At 46.6% G+C, this 16,460-nt stretch overlaps 7 non-coding genes across 7 annotated transcripts; all 7 read right to left on the reverse strand.

Annotated features, from left to right (window-relative positions):
• Positions 1–1,528: 1,528 nt before the first annotated feature.
• On the reverse strand, positions 1,529–1,600 carry trnag-ucc (transfer RNA glycine (anticodon UCC)). The gene has a single exon. It is a non-coding gene; the product is annotated as a tRNA-Gly (tRNA).
• A 1,604-nt stretch (positions 1,601–3,204) lies between these two features.
• On the reverse strand, positions 3,205–3,276 carry trnag-ucc (transfer RNA glycine (anticodon UCC)). Its single transcript has one exon. It is a non-coding gene; the product is annotated as a tRNA-Gly (tRNA).
• Positions 3,277–4,891: 1,615 nt separating this feature from the next.
• On the reverse strand, positions 4,892–4,963 carry trnag-ucc (transfer RNA glycine (anticodon UCC)). Its single transcript has one exon. It is a non-coding gene; the product is annotated as a tRNA-Gly (tRNA).
• A 6,121-nt stretch (positions 4,964–11,084) lies between these two features.
• On the reverse strand, positions 11,085–11,156 carry trnag-ucc (transfer RNA glycine (anticodon UCC)). The gene has a single exon. It is a non-coding gene; the product is annotated as a tRNA-Gly (tRNA).
• Positions 11,157–12,768: 1,612 nt separating this feature from the next.
• Positions 12,769–12,840, reverse strand: trnag-ucc (transfer RNA glycine (anticodon UCC)). The gene has a single exon. It is a non-coding gene; the product is annotated as a tRNA-Gly (tRNA).
• A 1,615-nt stretch (positions 12,841–14,455) lies between these two features.
• trnag-ucc (transfer RNA glycine (anticodon UCC)) lies at positions 14,456–14,527 on the reverse strand. The gene has a single exon. It is a non-coding gene; the product is annotated as a tRNA-Gly (tRNA).
• Positions 14,528–16,143: 1,616 nt separating this feature from the next.
• Positions 16,144–16,215, reverse strand: trnag-ucc (transfer RNA glycine (anticodon UCC)). The gene has a single exon. It is a non-coding gene; the product is annotated as a tRNA-Gly (tRNA).
• Between the last annotated feature and the right edge of the window lie 245 nt (positions 16,216–16,460).

A 16,460-nucleotide genomic window follows, 5' to 3' on the forward strand; every position in this document is an offset into this window, starting at 1 on the left:
TGTTTAAAGCGCAATTTTAAAAAAAAAAAAAAAAAAAAAAGAGTCCAAACAATGACCCCTGCTACGGGTAGTGTTCCAAGTGTTATGCGACTTCAGCTAATGATGGGTCCATCCGAAATTATTCCATCCAAAAGTTTTGGGTGGAGGCACAGGTCACAGAGGGAGTTCTGCTTCGACGTCAGCCCGAGCCAAAGGACATGCGCACTGCTTTCTCCAACTGCTTGGAAGGCAGCTATGCTCACCACTATACCACCAACGCAGTCAGCAGTCAGCAACTTGCGCCGTCATTAAGAAGGCTCGAAGTGCACGAGTCGCCGATAGGGCTAGAGGAGCAGATGAGATCTTTGTTTGGACCCGTCACTAAAGAGAGCCTTCAAGAATTTGCATCCCGTCACGTACAAGAAAGCGCTGCCTTCCCATCCGGCTAAATAAACACGAAGTGGTCAAACGCAGAGAGTGCCTATAATAACCAAAAGCCCAATCAAGGCAATCTCTTTCTCATGCCTCTATCTGAAAAGTTGGATAAAATCTTATATGAAAAAAAAAGTCTTTTAAAGAAATCCCTTATTCCGAGGTCACCGTAGCCACCAGATCCAGTCTGTATCCGCTTCAGTCACCCGGATCCAGTCCGTATACAGAGAAGATGGTGGATCAACACCTAGAAAGGACCTCTATGGCCCAGAAACACAGCGGAGACCGTGACAACTAGATGAGCCGCAGATACAAATCCCCTGTAAAGACCACCTGGACAAGACCACAGGAAACAGATGATTCTTCTGCACAGTCTGACATTCCTGCAGCCTGGAGCTGATCTACCTGTTTCGTCTGACAAGGGGAGAACTGTCTCCCCGATTGAGCCTGGTTTCTCACCGGGTTTTTTCTCCATCCTTTCACCGATCGAGTTTTGGTTTCTTCCCTCTGTCGCTTCTGGCAGGCGGAGCTGGGGACACTTCATGTACAGCGATATCGTTGACTTGATTGCAAATTATTGCACAGATACTATTTAAACTGAACTTAGCTGAATGATGTCATCAAAGAGTTCAATAACGAAATGCCTTTAACTGTCATTTTGCTTTTTGACGCACTGTGTTCCTAATTAATGTTGTTCAGTTGCATTGACGCAATACTTTCTGTTTAAAGCGCAATTTAAAAAAAAACAACAAAAAAAAAAAGAGTCCAAACAATGACCCCTGCTACGGGTAGTGTTCCAAGTGTTATGCGACTTCAGCTAATGATGGGTCCATCAGAAATTTTACGGTGCTAGGGCTGGGTCTGCGTCAGAAGAAGCCATGCATTGTTTAGTTATGTCAGTGCAGTGCCGTCAGTTGGGGGAGAAACGGCAGCATGCATGGCTCCTCGTTAGTATAGTGGACAGTATCTCCGCCTGTCACGCGGAAGACCGGGGTTCGATTCCCCGACGGGGAGAGCTGGTTCTTTTCGTCTTCCGAATGATCCATCCAAAATGTTTGGTTGGAGTCGCAGGTCACAGAAGGAGTTCTGCTTCGACGTCAGCCCGAGCCAAAGGACATGCGTTGGCCGGGAATCGAACCCGGGTCAACTGCTTGGAAGGCAGCTATGCTCACCACTATACCACCAACGCAGGCGGAAGACAGTAGCTTTATTGACGCACTGTGTTCCTAATAAATGTTGTTCAGTTGCATTGACACAATACTTTTTGTTTAAAGCGCAATAAAAAAAAAAAAAAAGAGTCCAAACAATGACCCCTGCTACCGGTAGTGTTGCAAGTGTTATGCGACTTCAGCTAATGATGGGTCCATCCGAAATTATTCCATCCAAAAGTTTTGGGTGGAGGCACAGGTCACAGAGGGAGTTCTGCTTCGACGTCAGCCCGAGCCAAAGGATATGCGTTGGCCGGGAATCGAATCCGTGTCAACTGCTTGGAAGGCAGCTATGCTCACCACTATACCACCAACGCAGTCAGCAGTCAGCAACTTGCGCCGTCACTAAGAAGGCTCGAAGTGCTCGAGTCGCCGATAGGGCTAGAGGAGCAGATGAGATCTTTGTTTGGACCCGTCACTAAAGAGAGCCTTCAAGAATTTGCATCCCGTCACGTACAAGAAAGCGCTGCCTTCCCATCCGGCTAAATAAACACGAAGTGGTCAAACGCAGAGAGTGCCTATAATAACCAAAAGCCCAATCAAGGCAATCTCTTTCTCATGCCTCTATCTGAAAAGTTGGATAAAATCTTATATGAAAAAAAAGTCTTTTAAAGAAATCCCTTATTCCGAGGTCACCGTAGCCACCAGATCCAGTCTGTATCCGCTTCAGTCACCCGGATCCAGTCCGTATACAGAGAAGATGGTGGATCAACACCTAGAAAGGACCTCTATGGCCCAGAAACACAGCGGAGACCGTGACAACTAGATGAGCCGCAGATACAAATCCCCTGTAAAGACCACCTGGACAAGACCACAGGAAACAGATGATTCTTCTGCACAGTCTGACATTCCTGCAGCCTGGAGCTGATCTACCTGTTTCGTCTGACAAGGGGAGAACTGTCTCCCCGATTGAGCCTGGTTTCTCACCGGGTTTTTTCTCCATCCTTTCACCGATCGAGTTTTGGTTTCTTCCCTCTGTCGCTTCTGGCAGGCGGAGCTGGGGACACTTCATGTACAGCGATATCGTTGACTTGATTGCAAATTATTGCACAGATACTATTTAAACTGAACTTAGCTGAATGATGTCATCAAAGAGTTCAATAACGAAATGCCTTTAACTGTCATTTTGCTTTTTGACGCACTGTGTTCCTAATTAATGTTGTTCAGTTGCATTGACGCAATACTTTCTGTTTAAAGCGCAATTTAAAAAAAAACAAAACAAAAAAAAAGAGTCCAAACAATGACCCCTGCTACGGGTAGTGTTCCAAGTGTTATGCGACTTCAGCTAATGATGGGTCCATCAGAAATTTTACGGTGCTAGGGCTGGGTCTGCGTCAGAAGAAGCCATGCATTGTTTAGTTATGTCAGTGCAGTGCCGTCAGTTGGGGGAGAAACGGCAGCATGCACGGCTCCTCGTTAGTATAGTGGACAGTATCTCCGCCTGTCACGCGGAAGACCGGGGTTCGATTCCCCGACGGGGAGAGCTGGTTCTTTTCGTCTTCCGAATGATCCATCCAAAATGTTTGGTTGGAGTCGCAGGTCACAGAAGGAGTTCTGCTTCGACGTCAGCCCGAGCCAAAGGACATGCGTTGGCCGGGAATCGAACCCGGGTCAACTGCTTGGAAGGCAGCTATGCTCACCACTATACCACCAACGCAGGCGGAAGACAGTAGCATTATTGACGCACTGTGTTCCTAATAAATGTTGTTCAGTTGCATTGACACAATACTTTTTGTTTAAAGCGCAATAAAAAAAAAAAAAAAAAAAAAAAAAAGAGTCCAAACAATGACCCCTGCTACCGGTAGTGTTGCAAGTGTTATGCGACTTCAGCTAATGATGGGTCCATCCGAAATTATTCCATCCAAAAGTTTTGGGTGGAGGCACAGGTCACAGAGGGAGTTCTGCTTCGACGTCAGCCCGAGCCAAAGGATATGCGTTGGCCGGGAATCGAATCCGTGTCAACTGCTTGGAAGGCAGCTATGCTCACCACTATACCACCAACGCAGTCAGCAGTCAGCAACTTGCGCCGTCACTAAGAAGGCTCGAAGTGCACGAGTCGCCGATAGGGCTAGAGGAGCAGATGAGATCTTTGTTTGGACCCGTCACTAAAGAGAGCCTTCAAGAATTTGCATCCCGTCACGTACAAGAAAGCGCTGCCTTCCCATCCGGCTAAATAAACACGAAGTGGTCAAACGCAGAGAGTGCCTATAATAACCAAAAGCCCAATCAAGGCAATCTCTTTCTCATGCCTCTATCTGAAAAGTTGGATAAAATCTTATATGAAAAAAAAGTCTTTTAAAGAAATCCCTTATTCCGAGGTCACCGTAGCCACCAGATCCAGTCTGTATCCGCTTCAGTCACCCGGATCCAGTCCGTATACAGAGAAGATGGTGGATCAACACCTAGAAAGGACCTCTATGGCCCAGAAACACAGCGGAGACCGTGACAACTAGATGAGCCGCAGATACAAATCCCCTGTAAAGACCACCTGGACAAGACCACAGGAAACAGATGATTCTTCTGCACAGTCTGACATTCCTGCAGCCTGGAGCTGATCTACCTGTTTCGTCTGACAAGGGGAGAACTGTCTCCCCGATTGAGCCTGGTTTCTCACCGGGTTTTTTCTCCATCCTTTCACCGATCGAGTTTTGGTTTCTTCCCTCTGTCGCTTCTGGCAGGCGGAGCTGGGGACACTTCATGTACAGCGATATCGTTGACTTGATTGCAAATTATTGCACAGATACTATTTAAACTGAACTTAGCTGAATGATGTCATCAAAGAGTTCAATAACGAAATGCCTTTAACTGTCATTTTGCTTTTTGACGCACTGTGTTCCTAATTAATGTTGTTCAGTTGCATTGACGCAATACTTTCTGTTTAAAGCGCAATTTAAAAAAAAACAAAACAAAAAAAAAGAGTCCAAACAATGACCCCTGCTACGGGTAGTGTTCCAAGTGTTATGCGACTTCAGCTAATGATGGGTCCATCAGAAATTTTACGGTGCTAGGGCTGGGTCTGCGTCAGAAGAAGCCATGCATTGTTTAGTTATGTCAGTGCAGTGCCGTCAGTTGGGGGAGAAACGGCAGCATGCACGGCTCCTCGTTAGTATAGTGGACAGTATCTCCGCCTGTCACGCGGAAGACCGGGGTTCGATTCCCCGACGGGGAGAGCTGGTTCTTTTCGTCTTCCGAATGATCCATCCAAAATGTTTGGTTGGAGTCGCAGGTCACAGAAGGAGTTCTGCTTCGACGTCAGCCCGAGCCAAAGGACATGCGTTGGCCGGGAATCGAACCCGGGTCAACTGCTTGGAAGGCAGCTATGCTCACCACTATACCACCAACGCAGGCGGAAGACAGTAGCATTATTGACGCACTGTGTTCCTAATAAATGTTGTTCAGTTGCATTGACACAATACTTTTTGTTTAAAGCGCAATAAAAAAAAAAAAAAAAAAAAAAAAAAAAGAGTCCAAACAATGACCCCTGCTACCGGTAGTGTTGCAAGTGTTATGCGACTTCAGCTAATGATGGGTCCATCCGAAATTATTCCATCCAAAAGTTTTGGGTGGAGGCACAGGTCACAGAGGGAGTTCTGCTTCGACGTCAGCCCGAGCCAAAGGATATGCGTTGGCCGGGAATCGAATCCGTGTCAACTGCTTGGAAGGCAGCTATGCTCACCACTATACCACCAACGCAGTCAGCAGTCAGCAACTTGCGCCGTCACTAAGAAGGCTCGAAGTGCACGAGTCGCCGATAGGGCTAGAGGAGCAGATGAGATCTTTGTTTGGACCCGTCACTAAAGAGAGCCTTCAAGAATTTGCATCCCGTCACGTACAAGAAAGCGCTGCCTTCCCATCCGGCTAAATAAACACGAAGTGGTCAAACGCAGAGAGTGCCTATAATAACCAAAAGCCCAATCAAGGCAATCTCTTTCTCATGCCTCTATCTGAAAAGTTGGATAAAATCTTATATGAAAAAAAAAGTCTTTTAAAGAAATCCCTTATTCCGAGGTCACCGTAGCCACCAGATCCAGTCTGTATCCGCTTCAGTCACCCGGATCCAGTCCGTATACAGAGAAGATGGTGGATCAACACCTAGAAAGGACCTCTATGGCCCAGAAACACAGCGGAGACCGTGACAACTAGATGAGCCGCAGATACAAATCCCCTGTAAAGACCACCTGGACAAGACCACAGGAAACAGATGATTCTTCTGCACAGTCTGACATTCCTGCAGCCTGGAGGTGATCTACCTGTTTCGTCTGACAAGGGGAGAACTGTCTCCCCGATTGAGCCTGGTTTCTCACCGGGTTTTTTCTCCATCCTTTCACCGATCGAGTTTTGGTTTCTTCCCTCTGTCGCTTCTGGCAGGCGGAGCTGGGGACACTTCATGTACAGCGATATCGTTGACTTGATTGCAAATTATTGCACAGATACTATTTAAACTGAACTTAGCTGAATGATGTCATCAAAGAGTTCAATAACGAAATGCCTTTAACTGTCATTTTGCTTTTTGACGCACTGTGTTCCTAATTAATGTTGTTCAGTTGCATTGACGCAATACTTTCTGTTTAAAGCGCAATTTAAAAAAAAACAAAACAAAAAAAAAGAGTCCAAACAATGACCCCTGCTACGGGTAGTGTTCCAAGTGTTATGCGACTTCAGCTAATGATGGGTCCATCAGAAATTTTACGGTGCTAGGGCTGGGTCTGCGTCAGAAGAAGCCATGCATTGTTTAGTTATGTCAGTGCAGTGCCGTCAGTTGGGGGAGAAACGGCAGCATGCACGGCTCCTCGTTAGTATAGTGGACAGTATCTCCGCCTGTCACGCGGAAGACCGGGGTTCGATTCCCCGACGGGGAGAGCTGGTTCTTTTCGTCTTCCGAATGATCCATCCAAAATGTTTGGTTGGAGTCGCAGGTCACAGAAGGAGTTCTGCTTCGACGTCAGCCCGAGCCAAAGGATATGCGTTGGCCGGGAATCGAATCCGTGTCAACTGCTTGGAAGGCAGCTATGCTCACCACTATACCACCAACGCAGGCGGAAGACAGTAGCTTTATTGACGCACTGTGTTCCTAATAAATGTTGTTCAGTTGCATTGACACAATACTTTTTGTTTAAAGCGCAATAAAAAAAAAAAAAAAAAAAAAAAAAGAGTCCAAACAATGACCCCTGCTACCGGTAGTGTTGCAAGTGTTATGCGACTTCAGCTAATGATGGGTCCATCCGAAATTATTCCATCCAAAAGTTTTGGGTGGAGGCACAGGTCACAGAGGGAGTTCTGCTTCGACGTCAGCCCGAGCCAAAGGATATGCGTTGGCCGGGAATCGAATCCGTGTCAACTGCTTGGAAGGCAGCTATGCTCACCACTATACCACCAACGCAGTCAGCAGTCAGCAACTTGCGCCGTCACTAAGAAGGCTCGAAGTGCACGAGTCGCCGATAGGGCTAGAGGAGCAGATGAGATCTTTGTTTGGACCCGTCACTAAAGAGAGCCTTCAAGAATTTGCATCCCGTCACGTACAAGAAAGCGCTGCCTTCCCATCCGGCTAAATAAACACGAAGTGGTCAAACGCAGAGAGTGCCTATAATAACCAAAAGCCCAATCAAGGCAATCTCTTTCTCATGCCTCTATCTGAAAAGTTGGATAAAATCTTATATGAAAAAAAAAGTCTTTTAAAGAAATCCCTTATTCCGAGGTCACCGTAGCCACCAGATCCAGTCTGTATCCGCTTCAGTCACCCGGATCCAGTCCGTATACAGAGAAGATGGTGGATCAACACCTAGAAAGGACCTCTATGGCCCAGAAACACAGCGGAGACCGTGACAACTAGATGAGCCGCAGATACAAATCCCCTGTAAAGACCACCTGGACAAGACCACAGGAAACAGATGATTCTTCTGCACAGTCTGACATTCCTGCAGCCTGGAGGTGATCTACCTGTTTCGTCTGACAAGGGGAGAACTGTCTCCCCGATTGAGCCTGGTTTCTCACCGGGTTTTTTCTCCATCCTTTCACCGATCGAGTTTTGGTTTCTTCCCTCTGTCGCTTCTGGCAGGCGGAGCTGGGGACACTTCATGTACAGCGATATCGTTGACTTGATTGCAAATTATTGCACAGATACTATTTAAACTGAACTTAGCTGAATGATGTCATCAAAGAGTTCAATAACGAAATGCCTTTAACTGTCATTTTGCTTTTTGACGCACTGTGTTCCTAATAAATGTTGTTCAGTTGCATTGACACAATACTTTTTGTTTAAAGCGCATTAAAAAAAAAAAAAAAAAAAAAAAAAAGAGTCCAAACAATGACCCCTGCTACGGGTAGTGTTGCAAGTGTTATGCGACTTCAGCTAATGATGGGTCCATCCGAAATTATTCCATCCAAAAGTTTTGGGTGGAGGCACAGGTCACAGAGGGAGTTCTGCTTCGACGTCAGCCCGAGCCAAAGGACATGCGCACTGCTTTCTCCAACTGCTTGGAAGGCAGCTATGCTCACCACTATACCACCAACGCAGTCAGCAGTCAGCAACTTGCGCCGTCACTAAGAAGGCTCGAAGTGCACGAGTCGCCGATAGGGCTAGAGGAGCAGATGAGATCTTTGTTTGGACCCGTCACTAAAGAGAGCCTTCAAGAATTTGCATCCCGTCACGTACAAGAAAGCGCTGCCTTCCCATCCGGCTAAATAAACACGAAGTGGTCAAACGCAGAGAGTGCCTATAATAACCAAAAGCCCAATCAAGGCAATCTCTTTCTCATGCCTCTATCTGAAAAGTTGGATAAAATCTTATATGAAAAAAAAAGTCTTTTAAAGAAATCCCTTATTCCGAGGTCACCGTAGCCACCAGATCCAGTCTGTATCCGCTTCAGTCACCCGGATCCAGTCCGTATACAGAGAAGATGGTGGATCAACACCTAGAAAGGACCTCTATGGCCCAGAAACACAGCGGAGACCGTGACAACTAGATGAGCCGCAGATACAAATCCCCTGTAAAGACCACCTGGACAAGACCACAGGAAACAGATGATTCTTCTGCACAGTCTGACATTCCTGCAGCCTGGAGCTGATCTACCTGTTTCGTCTGACAAGGGGAGAACTGTCTCCCCGATTGAGCCTGGTTTCTCACCGGGTTTTTTCTCCATCCTTTCACCGATCGAGTTTTGGTTTCTTCCCTCTGTCGCTTCTGGCAGGCGGAGCTGGGGACACTTCATGTACAGCGATATCGTTGACTTGATTGCAAATTATTGCACAGATACTATTTAAACTGAACTTAGCTGAATGATGTCATCAAAGAGTTCAATAACGAAATGCCTTTAACTGTCATTTTGCTTTTTGACGCACTGTGTTCCTAATTAATGTTGTTCAGTTGCATTGACGCAATACTTTCTGTTTAAAGCGCAATTTAAAAAAAAACAAAAAAAAAAAAAGAGTCCAAACAATGACCCCTGCTACGGGTAGTGTTCCAAGTGTTATGCGACTTCAGCTAATGATGGGTCCATCAGAAATTTTACTGTGCTAGGGCTGGGTCTGCGTCAGAAGAAGCCATGCATTGTTTAGTTATGTCAGTGCAGTGCCGTCAGTTGGGGGAGAAACGGCAGCATTCACGGCTCCTCGTTAGTATAGTGGACAGTATCTCCGCCTGTCACGCGGAAGACCGGGGTTCGATTCCCCGACGGGGAGAGCTGTTTCTTTTCGTCTTCCGAATGATCCATCCAAAATGTTTGGTTGGAGTCGCAGGTCACAGAAGGAGTTCTGCTTCGACGTCAGCCCGAGCCAAAGGACATGCGTTGGCCGGGAATCGAACCCGGGTCAACTGCTTGGAAGGCAGCTATGCTCACCAATATACCACCAACGCAGGCGGAAGACAGTAGCTTTATTGACGCACTGTGTTCCTAATAAATGTTGTTCAGTTGCATTGACACAATACTTTTTGTTTAAAGCGCAATAAAAAAAAAAAAAAAAAAAAAAAGAGTCCAAACAATGACCCCTGCTACCGGTAGTGTTGCAAGTGTTATGCGACTTCAGCTAATGATGGGTCCATCCGAAATTATTCCATCCAAAAGTTTTGGGTGGAGGCACAGGTCACAGAGGGAGTTCTGCTTCGACGTCAGCCCGAGCCAAAGGATATGCGTTGGCCGGGAATCGAATCCGTGTCAACTGCTTGGAAGGCAGCTATGCTCACCACTATACCACCAACGCAGTCAGCAGTCAGCAACTTGCGCCGTCACTAAGAAGGCTCGAAGTGCACGAGTCGCCGATAGGGCTAGAGGAGCAGATGAGATCTTTGTTTGGACCCGTCACTAAAGAGAGCCTTCAAGAATTTGCATCCCGTCACGTACAAGAAAGCGCTGCCTTCCCATCCGGCTAAATAAACACGAAGTGGTCAAACGCAGAGAGTGCCTATAATAACCAAAAGCCCAATCAAGGCAATCTCTTTCTCATGCCTCTATCTGAAAAGTTGGATAAAATCTTATATGAAAAAAAAAGTCTTTTAAAGAAATCCCTTATTCCGAGGTCACCGTAGCCACCAGATCCAGTCTGTATCCGCTTCAGTCACCCGGATCCAGTCCGTATACAGAGAAGATGGTGGATCAACACCTAGAAAGGACCTCTATGGCCCAGAAACACAGCGGAGACCGTGACAACTAGATGAGCCGCAGATACAAATCCCCTGTAAAGACCACCTGGACAAGACCACAGGAAACAGATGATTCTTCTGCACAGTCTGACATTCCTGCAGCCTGGAGCTGATCTACCTGTTTCGTCTGACAAGGGGAGAACTGTCTCCCCGATTGAGCCTGGTTTCTCACCGGGTTTTTTCTCCATCCTTTCACCGATCGAGTTTTGGTTTCTTCCCTCTGTCGCTTCTGGCAGGCGGAGCTGGGGACACTTCATGTACAGCGATATCGTTGACTTGATTGCAAATTATTGCACAGATACTATTTAAACTGAACTTAGCTGAATGATGTCATCAAAGAGTTCAATAACGAAATGCCTTTAACTGTCATTTTGCTTTTTGACGCACTGTGTTCCTAATTAATGTTGTTCAGTTGCATTGACGCAATACTTTCTGTTTAAAGCGCAATTTAAAAAAAAACAACAAAAAAAAAAAGAGTCCAAACAATGACCCCTGCTACGGGTAGTGTTCCAAGTGTTATGCGACTTCAGCTAATGATGGGTCCATCAGAAATTTTACGGTGCTAGGGCTGGGTCTGCGTCAGAAGAAGCCATGCATTGTTTAGTTATGTCAGTGCAGTGCCGTCAGTTGGGGGAGAAACGGCAGCATGCACGGCTCCTCGTTAGTATAGTGGACAGTATCTCCGCCTGTCACGCGGAAGACCGGGGTTCGATTCCCCGACGGGGAGAGCTGGTTCTTTTCGTCTTCCGAATGATCCATCCAAAATGTTTGGTTGGAGTCGCAGGTCACAGAAGGAGTTCTGCTTCGACGTCAGCCCGAGCCAAAGGACATGCGTTGGCCGGGAATCGAACCCGGGTCAACTGCTTGGAAGGCAGCTATGCTCACCACTATACCACCAACGCAGGCGGAAGACAGTAGCTTTATTGACGCACTGTGTTCCTAATAAATGTTGTTCAGTTGCATTGACACAATACTTTTTGTTTAAAGCGCAATAAAAAAAAAAAAAAAAAAAAAAAGAGTCCAAACAATGACCCCTGCTACCGGTAGTGTTGCAAGTGTTATGCGACTTCAGCTAATGATGGGTCCATCCGAAATTATTCCATCCAAAAGTTTTGGGTGGAGGCACAGGTCACAGAGGGAGTTCTGCTTCGACGTCAGCCCGAGCCAAAGGATATGCGTTGGCCGGGAATCGAATCCGTGTCAACTGCTTGGAAGGCAGCTATGCTCACCACTATACCACCAACGCAGTCAGCAGTCAGCAACTTGCGCCGTCACTAAGAAGGCTCGAAGTGCACGAGTCGCCGATAGGGCTAGAGGAGCAGATGAGATCTTTGTTTGGACCCGTCACTAAAGAGAGCCTTCAAGAATTTGCATCCCGTCACGTACAAGAAAGCGCTGCCTTCCCATCCGGCTAAATAAACACGAAGTGGTCAAACGCAGAGAGTGCCTATAATAACCAAAAGCCCAATCAAGGCAATCTCTTTCTCATGCCTCTATCTGAAAAGTTGGATAAAATCTTATATGAAAAAAAAAGTCTTTTAAAGAAATCCCTTATTCCGAGGTCACCGTAGCCACCAGATCCAGTCTGTATCCGCTTCAGTCACCCGGATCCAGTCCGTATACAGAGAAGATGGTGGATCAACACCTAGAAAGGACCTCTATGGCCCAGAAACACAGCGGAGACCGTGACAACTAGATGAGCCGCAGATACAAATCCCCTGTAAAGACCACCTGGACAAGACCACAGGAAACAGATGATTCTTCTGCACAGTCTGACATTCCTGCAGCCTGGAGCTGATCTACCTGTTTCGTCTGACAAGGGGAGAACTGTCTCCCCGATTGAGCCTGGTTTCTCACCGGGTTTTTTCTCCATCCTTTCACCGATCGAGTTTTGGTTTCTTCCCTCTGTCGCTTCTGGCAGGCGGAGCTGGGGACACTTCATGTACAGCGATATCGTTGACTTGATTGCAAATTATTGCACAGATACTATTTAAACTGAACTTAGCTGAATGATGTCATCAAAGAGTTCAATAACGAAATGCCTTTAACTGTCATTTTGCTTTTTGACGCACTGTGTTCCTAATTAATGTTGTTCAGTTGCATTGACGCAATACTTTCTGTTTAAAGCGCAATTTAAAAAAAAACAACAAAAAAAAAAGAGTCCAAACAATGACCCCTGCTACGGGTAGTGTTCCAAGTGTTATGCGACTTCAGCTAATGATGGGTCCATCAGAAATTTTACGGTGCTAGGGCTGGGTCTGCGTCAGAAGAAGCCATGCATTGTTTAGTTATGTCAGTGCAGTGCCGTCAGTTGGGGGAGAAACGGCAGCATGCACGGCTCCTCGTTAGTATAGTGGACAGTATCTCCGCCTGTCACGCGGAAGACCGGGGTTCGATTCCCCGACGGGGAGAGCTGGTTCTTTTCGTCTTCCGAATGATCCATCCAAAATGTTTGGTTGGAGTCGCAGGTCACAGAAGGAGTTCTGCTTCGACGTCAGCCCGAGCCAAAGGACATGCGTTGGCCGGGAATCGAACCCGGGTCAACTGCTTGGAAGGCAGCTATGCTCACCACTATACCACCAACGCAGGCGGAAGACAGTAGCATTATTGACGCACTGTGTTCCTAATAAATGTTGTTCAGTTGCATTGACACAATACTTTTTGTTTAAAGCGCAATAAAAAAAAAAAAAAAAAAAAAAAAAAGAGTCCAAACAATGACCCCTGCTACCGGTAGTGTTGCAAGTGTTATGCGACTTCAGCTAATGATGGGTCCATCCGAAATTATTCCATCCAAAAGTTTTGGGTGGAGGCACAGGTCACAGAGGGAGTTCTGCTTCGACGTCAGCCCGAGCCAAAGGATATGCGTTGGCCGGGAATCGAATCCGTGTCAACTGCTTGGAAGGCAGCTATGCTCACCACTATACCACCAACGCAGTCAGCAGTCAGCAACTTGCGCCGTCACTAAGAAGGCTCGAAGTGCACGAGTCGCCGATAGGGCTAGAGGAGCAGATGAGATCTTTGTTTGGACCCGTCACTAAAGAGAGCCTTCAAGAATTTGCATCCCGTCACGTACAAGAAAGCGCTGCCTTCCCATCCGGCTAAATAAACACGAAGTGGTCAAACGCAGAGAGTGCCTATAATAACCAAAAGCCCAATCAAGGCAATCTCTTTCTCATGCCTCTATCTGAAAAGTTGGATAAAATCTTATATGAAAAAAAAAGTCTTTTAAAGAAATCCCTTATTCCGAGGTCACCGTAGCCACCAGATCCAGTCTGTATCCGCTTCAGTCACCCGGATCCAGTCCGTATACAGAGAAGATGGTGGATCAACACCTAGAAAGGACCTCTATGGCCCAGAAACACAGCGGAGACCGTGACAACTAGATGAGCCGCAGATACAAATCCCCTGTAAAGACCACCTGGACAAGACCACAGGAAACAGATGATTCTTCTGCACAGTCTGACATTCCTGCAGCCTGGAGCTGATCTACCTGTTTCGTCTGACAAGGGGAGAACTGTCTCCCCGATTGAGCCTGGTTTCTCACCGGGTTTTTTCTCCATCCTTTCACCGATCGAGTTTTGGTTTCTTCCCTCTGTCGCTTCTGGCAGGCGGAGCTGGGGACACTTCATGTACAGCGATATCGTTGACTTGATTGCAAATTATTGCACAGATACTATTTAAACTGAACTTAGCTGAATGATGTCATCAAAGAGTTCAATAACGAAATGCCTTTAACTGTCATTTTGCTTTTTGACGCACTGTGTTCCTAATTAATGTTGTTCAGTTGCATTGACGCAATACTTTCTGTTTAAAGCGCAATTTAAAAAAAAACAACAAAAAAAAAAGAGTCCAAACAATGACCCCTGCTACGGGTAGTGTTCCAAGTGTTATGCGACTTCAGCTAATGATGGGTCCATCAGAAATTTTACGGTGCTAGGGCTGGGTCTGCGTCAGAAGAAGCCATGCATTGTTTAGTTATGTCAGTGCAGTGCCGTCAGTTGGGGGAGAAACGGCAGCATGCACGGCTCCTCGTTAGTATAGTGGACAGTATCTCCGCCTGTCACGCGGAAGACCGGGGTTCGATTCCCCGACGGGGAGAGCTGGTTCTTTTCGTCTTCCGAATGATCCATCCAAAATGTTTGGTTGGAGTCGCAGGTCACAGAAGGAGTTCTGCTTCGACGTCAGCCCGAGCCAAAGGACATGCGTTGGCCGGGAATCGAACCCGGGTCAACTGCTTGGAAGGCAGCTATGCTCACCACTATACCACCAACGCAGGCGGAAGACAGTAGCATTATTGACGCACTGTGTTCCTAATAAATGTTGTTCAGTTGCATTGACACAATACTTTTTGTTTAAAGCGCAATAAAAAAAAAAAAAAAAAAAAAAAAAAGAGTCCAAACAATGACCCCTGCTACCGGTAGTGTTGCAAGTGTTATGCGACTTCAGCTAATGATGGGTCCATCCGAAATTATTCCATCCAAAAGTTTTGGGTGGAGGCACAGGTCACAGAGGGAGTTCTGCTTCGACGTCAGCCCGAGCCAAAGGATATGCGTTGGCCGGGAATCGAATCCGTGTCAACTGCTTGGAAGGCAGCTATGCTCACCACTATACCACCAACGCAGTCAGCAGTCAGCAACTTGCGCCGTCACTAAGAAGGCTCGAAGTGCACGAGTCGCCGATAGGGCTAGAGGAGCAGATGAGATCTTTGTTTGGACCCGTCACTAAAGAGAGCCTTCAAGAATTTGCATCCCGTCACGTACAAGAAAGCGCTGCCTTCCCATCCGGCTAAATAAACACGAAGTGGTCAAACGCAGAGAGTGCCTATAATAACCAAAAGCCCAATCAAGGCAATCTCTTTCTCATGCCTCTATCTGAAAAGTTGGATAAAATCTTATATGAAAAAAAAAGTCTTTTAAAGAAATCCCTTATTCCGAGGTCACCGTAGCCACCAGATCCAGTCTGTATCCGCTTCAGTCACCCGGATCCAGTCTGTATACAGAGAAGATGGTGGATCAACACCTAGAAAGGACCTCTATGGCCCAGAAACACAGCGGAGACCGTGACAACTAGATGAGCCGCAGATACAAATCCCCTGTAAAGACCACCTGGACAAGACCACAGGAAACAGATGATTCTTCTGCACAGTCTGACATTCCTGCAGCCTGGAGCTGATCTACCTGTTTCGTCTGACAAGGGGAGAACTGTCTCCCCGATTGAGCCTGGTTTCTCACCGGGTTTTTTCTCCATCCTTTCACCGATCGAGTTTTGGTTTCTTCCCTCTGTCGCTTCTGGCAAGCGGAGCTGGGGACACTTCATGTACAGCGATATCGTTGACTTGATTGCAAATTATTGCACAGATACTATTTAAACTGAACTTAGCTGAATGATGTCATCAAAGAGTTCAATAACGAAATGCCTTTAACTGTCATTTTGCTTTTTGACGCACTGTGTTCCTAATTAATGTTGTTCAGTTGCATTGACGCAATACTTTCTGTTTAAAGCGCAATTTAAAAAAAAACAAAACAAAAAAAAAGAGTCCAAACAATGACCCCTGCTACGGGTAGTGTTCCAAGTGTTATGCGACTTCAGCTAATGATGGGTCCATCAGAAATTTTACGGTGCTAGGGCTGGGTCTGCGTCAGAAGAAGCCATGCATTGTTTAGTTATGTCAGTGCAGTGCCGTCAGTTGGGGGAGAAACGGCAGCATGCACGGCTCCTCGTTAGTATAGTGGACAGTATCTCCGCCTGTCACGCGGAAGACCGGGGTTCGATTCCCCGACGGGGAGAGCTGGTTCTTTTCGTCTTCCGAATGATCCATCCAAAATGTTTGGTTGGAGTCGCAGGTCACAGAAGGAGTTCTGCTTCGACGTCAGCCCGAGCCAAAGGACATGCGTTGGCCGGGAATCGAACCCGGGTCAACTGCTTGGAAGGCAGCTATGCTCACCACTATACCACCAACGCAGGCGGAAGACAGTAGCATTATTGACGCACTGTGTTCCTAATAAATGTTGTTCAGTTGCATTGACACAATACTTTTTGTTTAAAGCGCAATAAAAAAAAAAAAAAAAAAAAAAAAAAAGAGTCCAAACAATGACCCCTGCTACCGGTAGTGTTGCAAGTGTTATGCGACTTCAGCTAATGATGGGTCCATCCGAAATTATTCCATCCAAAAGTTTTGGGTGGAGGCACAGGTCACAGAGGGAGTT

This window comes from Carassius gibelio, chromosome B19 (assembly GCF_023724105.1).
Source record: "Carassius gibelio isolate Cgi1373 ecotype wild population from Czech Republic chromosome B19, carGib1.2-hapl.c, whole genome shotgun sequence".
Classification (NCBI taxonomy): domain Eukaryota; kingdom Metazoa; phylum Chordata; class Actinopteri; order Cypriniformes; family Cyprinidae; genus Carassius; species Carassius gibelio.